The following is a 6,425-nucleotide window of genomic DNA, read 5'->3' as shown; positions in this document are numbered from 1 at the left end:
TTTGTGACTGACTAGTTTTACTCATCATAATGTGCTCCAATTCATCATGTTATGAGGTGTTTGGCAGATTCATTGTTATTCTTCAATGTTGTTTATTATTCCATGTACCAAAGTTTGTTTACCCATTCTTCCACTGATGGGAATTTAGGATCTATCCATCTTTTTGCTATTGTGAAAAAGACTGTAATGTGCATAGGGTACATACATCTACTTGTGTTGCAGCTTTATTTCTTTAAGACATATACTGAATAGTGGGATTACTGGATCATACGGTATTGCTATTTCCAATTTTTTTGGAAATGCCATGCAGTTTTCCACAGTGGTGGTACCATTTTACAGTCCACCAGCAATGTAGGACAGTCCTAGTCTCTCCACACCATCTCCAGAATTTGTTGATTTTTCCTTTTTTGAACTTTGTTATTAATATTGGGACGAGATGATATCTCATTGCTGTTTTGATTTGCATCTCTCTAATGGGTTCAAGTGTGGCAACAATTGTGAGGTTGGCCCAGGATCAGGCAGTGTTTCATTCTGTTGTGCATAGGGTCATTATAAGTCAGTACTGACTCAATGGCACGTAACAACAACAACAACAACAAATGTCTAATTATCATGAGCATTTCTTCATATATTTGTTGCCCACTTGGATGTCCTCTTTGGTGAACTCTGTTCATGTTATCTGCTCATTTTTTAAATTGAATTATTTATCTTTTCCTTGTTGAAGTATTGAAGTCTTCTATAAATTTTAGAGACTAACCCCTTGTCTGATATAATATTGCAAAATCTTTTCACAGTCTGTGGTATCTCTTCTTACTTTTTTGGTGAAATATTTTCATGTACATAATATCTAATTTTTAGAAGGTCCCAGTTATCTATTTTGTCTTCTATTGTTTGTGTTGTTTTAATTATTTGTTTTTGTGTTGTTTGATCTTGTATTTGTGGCATGTATCTGAGTCCCTTAGTTTATCGCTATGTTTTCATTGACAATCTCTAGAGTTCTAGGTTTTACATTTACGTCTTTAAACTATGTTTAGTTCATTTTTGCATATGGTGTGAGACATGGTCTTATTTCATTCTCCTAGAAATAGATTTCCATTTGTGCCATCACCACTTATTGAATAGACTGTTTCTTCCCCATTTAATATGAGTTGGCCATTTGTCAAAGAGCAGCTGACTCTATGTGGATGGATTTACTTCTGGGTTCTTTATTCTGTTCCATTAGTTTATGCCTCTTTTGTTGTGCCAGTACCAGGCATTTTACAGCTGTGTTTTTGGCATCAGTAAGAGAGAGACCTACTAGTTTGTTTTTAGTAATGCTTTGCTTATCTGGGGTCTCTTTTCTTTCTGTAAAATGTTAGTGATCACAATGGAATACTATGCAAGGTTGAAGAATAATGCTAAATCTGTGAAACACCTCATAACCTAGAGGATATTATGCTGAGTGAAATTAGTCAATCACAAAATGACAAATACTGCATGAGATTATTATTGTGGAAGCTTTAGAAAAGGTTTCCATACAAAAATAAATGTTATTTGATGGTCAACTCTACTTTGAAGAGGCAGCTCTTCCCTAGTCATATTTTGAATACCTTCCAACCTGAGGAACTCCTCTTCTAGCACTATACCTTGTGATGTCCTGCTGCTAGTCATAATGTTTTCAATGGTTAACCATTTAGAAGTGATCTGCCTCTTCTTCTTACTCTGTCTTAGTCTGGAAACTAAACTCCTGGTAATTACAATACTTGTAATATAGTTTCCATTATCACAGCAACATGCACGCACCACAGTAAGAAAAACTGACAAATGAGTGATGGAAACACTAAGAACAGAGAGGGCTATTTCCTAAACCACAAGATGGTCTAGGACACCTATTGGTAATTTCATGGCCAACAGAAAAGATATTGGGAAAGAACAGGAAACAACAACCAAAGGCAATATTAAGACCTTTTTGAAATGGAGGTGTTGATTGTATTACCAGGTAAATAAGCTGAGGGCAAAAGAAATAAGGAATGGTAAATAAAGAAGGTAGTTATAAATACTAGTTATGTCTTCGTGACCAACTGGTAAACCGATGTGTTGGTGTTTATTTGTGTGTGTGTTGTTGTTGTTGTGTGCCATGGAGTCAGTCCTGACTCATAACAACCTTGTAAAGGGTTTTCAAGGAACCTTGTGGTTCAAACCAACCTTGCTGTCCAGCACTTTAACCCACAGCACCACACCAGAACTCCATCTCTTATTCACTGATTATTGTTGGTGGTTGTCTTTGATATATGTTGATGTTAAGTGCCATCAAGGTGGTTCTGAATCATAATGACCCTGGATATGGTTTCCAAGGAGTGGTTGGTGGGTTTGAACAGCCAACATTTTGGTTAGCAGTCCAGTGCATATCATTCAGTTCTACACGATGACTCTTGTGCTACTATAACAAAAACAACACAATTGTATGACTTTAACAAACAGAAATTTATTCTCTCACAGATTTTGAGCCTAAAAGTTCAAATTCAGAAGATCTGCTGTAGGAGAAGGCTTTCTCTCTCTGTCAGGTCTGGGGAAAGTCCTTGCTTCCTTTCAGCACCTATAGGCCTGGCATTTCATAAAAAATCTCCATGTACAGTGGAATCACTCTTCCCATGGATCTAGGAGCTTCACAATGAAAGGACCCAAATTTCAAAGGATGCACTCCACTCTTGGTTCTTCTTTCTTGATAGTAGCAGGTCCCTTTCTGCTCACTTCTCTCTTCTTTTATCTCTTGTAAGATAAAATGTGTTTTAGGTCACACTCCTGGGGAACTCCGCCTTACATGGGATCAGCGCTGTACAGGATCAGGGGTGTTGCATCCCACCCTAATTCTCTTGTTAGTTTACCACATCAGATCACATCATAGGGGATTATCACACAACTGTCACATTGCATCATATATAACCACAAAATCACTGAGAATCATCATCCCAAGAAAGTGAAACATATTTTTTTTTGGGCTCCGGGGGGGGAGGAGGGGATAATTCAATCCATGACAGTGGTTAATAAAATGAGATTGTGACTGAATTTGAGATACAATTCACCTGCTTATTAATGTTACTATTTTAATAGAAGTTCAAATATTAGTAAAACTGCATGTAGGGATGCTGTGTTGCCAAAGAGGTGGACTATGCTATTACCTTCACTCCAAATCAATACTTCTATATTCTGATTTGTGATGTTGGAGTTGTTTTGTTAACAAGTTTCACAACAAATAAACCATTGCCACTGAGTCAATTCCATTCCTTAGCAACCTTATAAGACAGAGTAGAACTACCCCATAGAGTCACTAAAGCTATAAATCGGAAGCAGATTATAGCATCTGTCTCCTGTGGAGACACTGGTGGGTTCAAATTGCTGACCTTCCTTTCGCAGTCAAGCACTTAACTACTATGCTTCTACTAGGGTTCCTTAGCTTCACACAGAAACCAAAAACCAACCTATGGGCAACAAGTCGATTCCAATTCAAAATGACCCTTTAGGATAGAGTAGAACTGCCCCATAAAATTTTCTCACAGAAGCAGACTGCCACATCTTTCTCCCACAGAGTGACTGGTGGGTTTGGACCTAGAAGCCAAGCACTTTAACCATTATGCTACCTGGGCTCCTTCACATCAGTATCAACAGAGGAACTAAAGGAAGATTGTAAGTCAGAAGGAGGAGAAAGAAACTAACTCCAAGATATCCTGTTGCTCCTATAAATATCATTGTGACAATGTTGTTTCAGTGTATTTGGAATACTTACTTTTCACACTTCTAGAACTAGTTTTGCTCTATTCCTTTAGAGAAACAAGCACCTGCTGACCAATACCATTCCTCAGAGATTTTGGACCAGACCAGAATGAGACACTTAATACTGGGTCATCAAAACCAAACAAACAGCAGTCTCTTCTCAGAAATCTGTCCAAGCTTTATAAGCTCCTCTTCTTCCTCTGAGTTCGGAGCAAGGTAATCTTCTCAGATATCTGGGTATCACTATCATAGAAAAACTTCTGAGATTAAAATATCAACTGACCAGTGCCCACTACTCATATATTTTGGTTCCAAGATTCTAGGTTTTAATAACGCTAACCCTCTCCCTTTGACTTTACACATCTATAGGTAGTCACTTCTTACTGTAATCTTTCCTTCTATGAATCTTAGTTTTTTTCGTGTTGCCATTTCAGTTCTCTAATATTTCATTAAGGAGCTCTGGTAGTGTAGTGGTTATGAATCAGGCTGTGAACCGCAAGGTCAGCAGTTCGAAACTTCCAGTTGTTCTGTGGGAGAAAGACGAGGTTTTCTGCTCCCGTAAAGACTTACAGCCTCGGAAACCCTGTACAGGGTCGCTATGAGTCGGAACCGACTCCACGGCAAACAACAACAATATTTCATTAGTAATTCTATTTATTAAATTCTCTCTATAAAAATAACTGATAGTTTTATCCCTGATAGGACTCTGACAATATAGAAGTTTTAAAATAATGTCTCAAATATTGTATCCATTTCTGCTCCAATCTTCATTACCTAATGCATAAAATTTCGCAATTGCAGAACTTGAAGTACTGAAATGAATCATAGCTGCCACAGCAAATTTAGCATGTGAATAATGCATTTTAAATGCTTTCATAGGTGTGGGCCCTCTGCAGCAAAGATATGGAAAACTGGATGATGCAGATTCAGAGGATGGTCCTGGAACTCTGTGCTTCAGATAAAGGGATAAATAAGTGGATTCAGTGCTTACCGGGAGACAGAGTTGAACAGACACTGCAATCAAGGCGGTGACTAGTGATTTGGAAAGGTTGACAGGACCCATCACAGCCATTTTAAGCAGGTGTGGGCAAATTAAGAGACAAGAAAACATTCACATTATAGAGGCCTGCCTGTGACTTGCAGAGACAAAGGCACTATTTTCTTCTTCTTCTCTTTCCCTGCACTTCCCTGGTAACCAGAGGTGATACCACTACAAGTGTACACCCCCAGGGAAGCCGCTCACCTTCCAGACCATCGGTACAACATGGACCTGTGACTGTGCATAATGAGGGGGAGAAGACAGCAGCAATAGCAATGCTCTGGCACACCCTGTTCCAAATCTGCAAAGGAGAAGCAGCTCACTAGGAGATGCAGCTGAACAGACATATGAGATAGAAAAGCAGAAATAAAAAGAAAACCAAAACGATTGGTTTAGATCAGAGAGGCACATGGGACCAACTTGAAATGTCTCAGGTGGCTGTGAAGGCAAGAGGCCAACAGGTGGTACAGAAGCATTCAGCTTATTTTTCTGCTGTTTGCTATTTTGTTTTGTATTGTATTCATGTTTCATTTTTCTTCTCTTTTACGGGAGTGTTTTCTCTTCTTACCTCACCCAAAAGGAGACAGTCACTGTGGCCATACAGCCCAACCAGAGCTGTATCCCCTTGAACCCACCAATTGGACTAGAGTCATTACCAGCTGCTTTGCACTGGTTGAACCACAGATGTCAGCTAAATTCACTCGGAACTGAACTGCACAAAAAACAGACAAGAACAGTGCACAAGCTCATCTCTTCATCACATCCACCAGAAGTCAGTTGGTGAGTGCCTAAGAATACACCAACATCCAGGAAAAACCACCCTCCAAGACTGAAACTCAAAGAGAACACATGAGCAGGCATGTAAGCTTGCTGGTGACCATGTTGGTCAGCTGGTGAGTGGAAAAGGGGGAAGACAGCAATAAAGATATGAGCTGAATTTGACCATGTTCCATAGACTCCCATCAACCTGGAGATGAGAGAGTGAAGAGGAAGGGCTGGTTGGTCTGAAGTGTAGTGGGTCCTGGTGACTTCAAGGACATAGACACAGAGGGTTAGAGCTGAGAGTGAAGTGTCCAGCCGATATGAAGTGAAGGAAGACATACAAGAATGCCCAGACTTGTAGATGGTACCCATTTGACCTAGCTTTAATGGCTTGATGATCAGAATTCAATTAGAGGAAGATAAAAAAAAAAATTGTTAAAGGAAACAAATGTAAATTGCTGCAATTTGATGAACTTTACCTATGCTTATGGATTTAGTAGCTCAAAATACAAACTGAGAAGGAAAGAGTCTTTACATCAAGTATCAATCCTACCCCTTTTGTATACATGGTTGATAGGGACAGGCAACTTAGGCATTGGCTACCTAAAATGGATGTGTGGGGGTACTATAAAGGCACAAAGTGACTGGCTTACAAGTTTTCAAGAGGAAATTTAGTTTAACAGTGGGCTCACTGAATAGTTTTCATCTTGTCTAGATGGGTCTGGTGAAAGGAGTTGGGGATAACATTCTTATGATTGAATAGTGAGTAATTGTTACATGACTAATTACAATTGTCACAGATGTAAAAGTGGACATTATGTAACAAAAAGGGGTGAGAAATTAATCTTACAGTCCAGGAACAGAGGACCCAAGG

Source organism: Chrysochloris asiatica, unplaced genomic scaffold (genome assembly GCF_000296735.1).
Source record: "Chrysochloris asiatica unplaced genomic scaffold, ChrAsi1.0 scaffold00492, whole genome shotgun sequence".
In the NCBI taxonomy this organism is placed as follows: Eukaryota; Metazoa; Chordata; class Mammalia; order Afrosoricida; family Chrysochloridae; genus Chrysochloris; species Chrysochloris asiatica.
Note: the sequence above shows the minus strand (reverse complement) of the source record.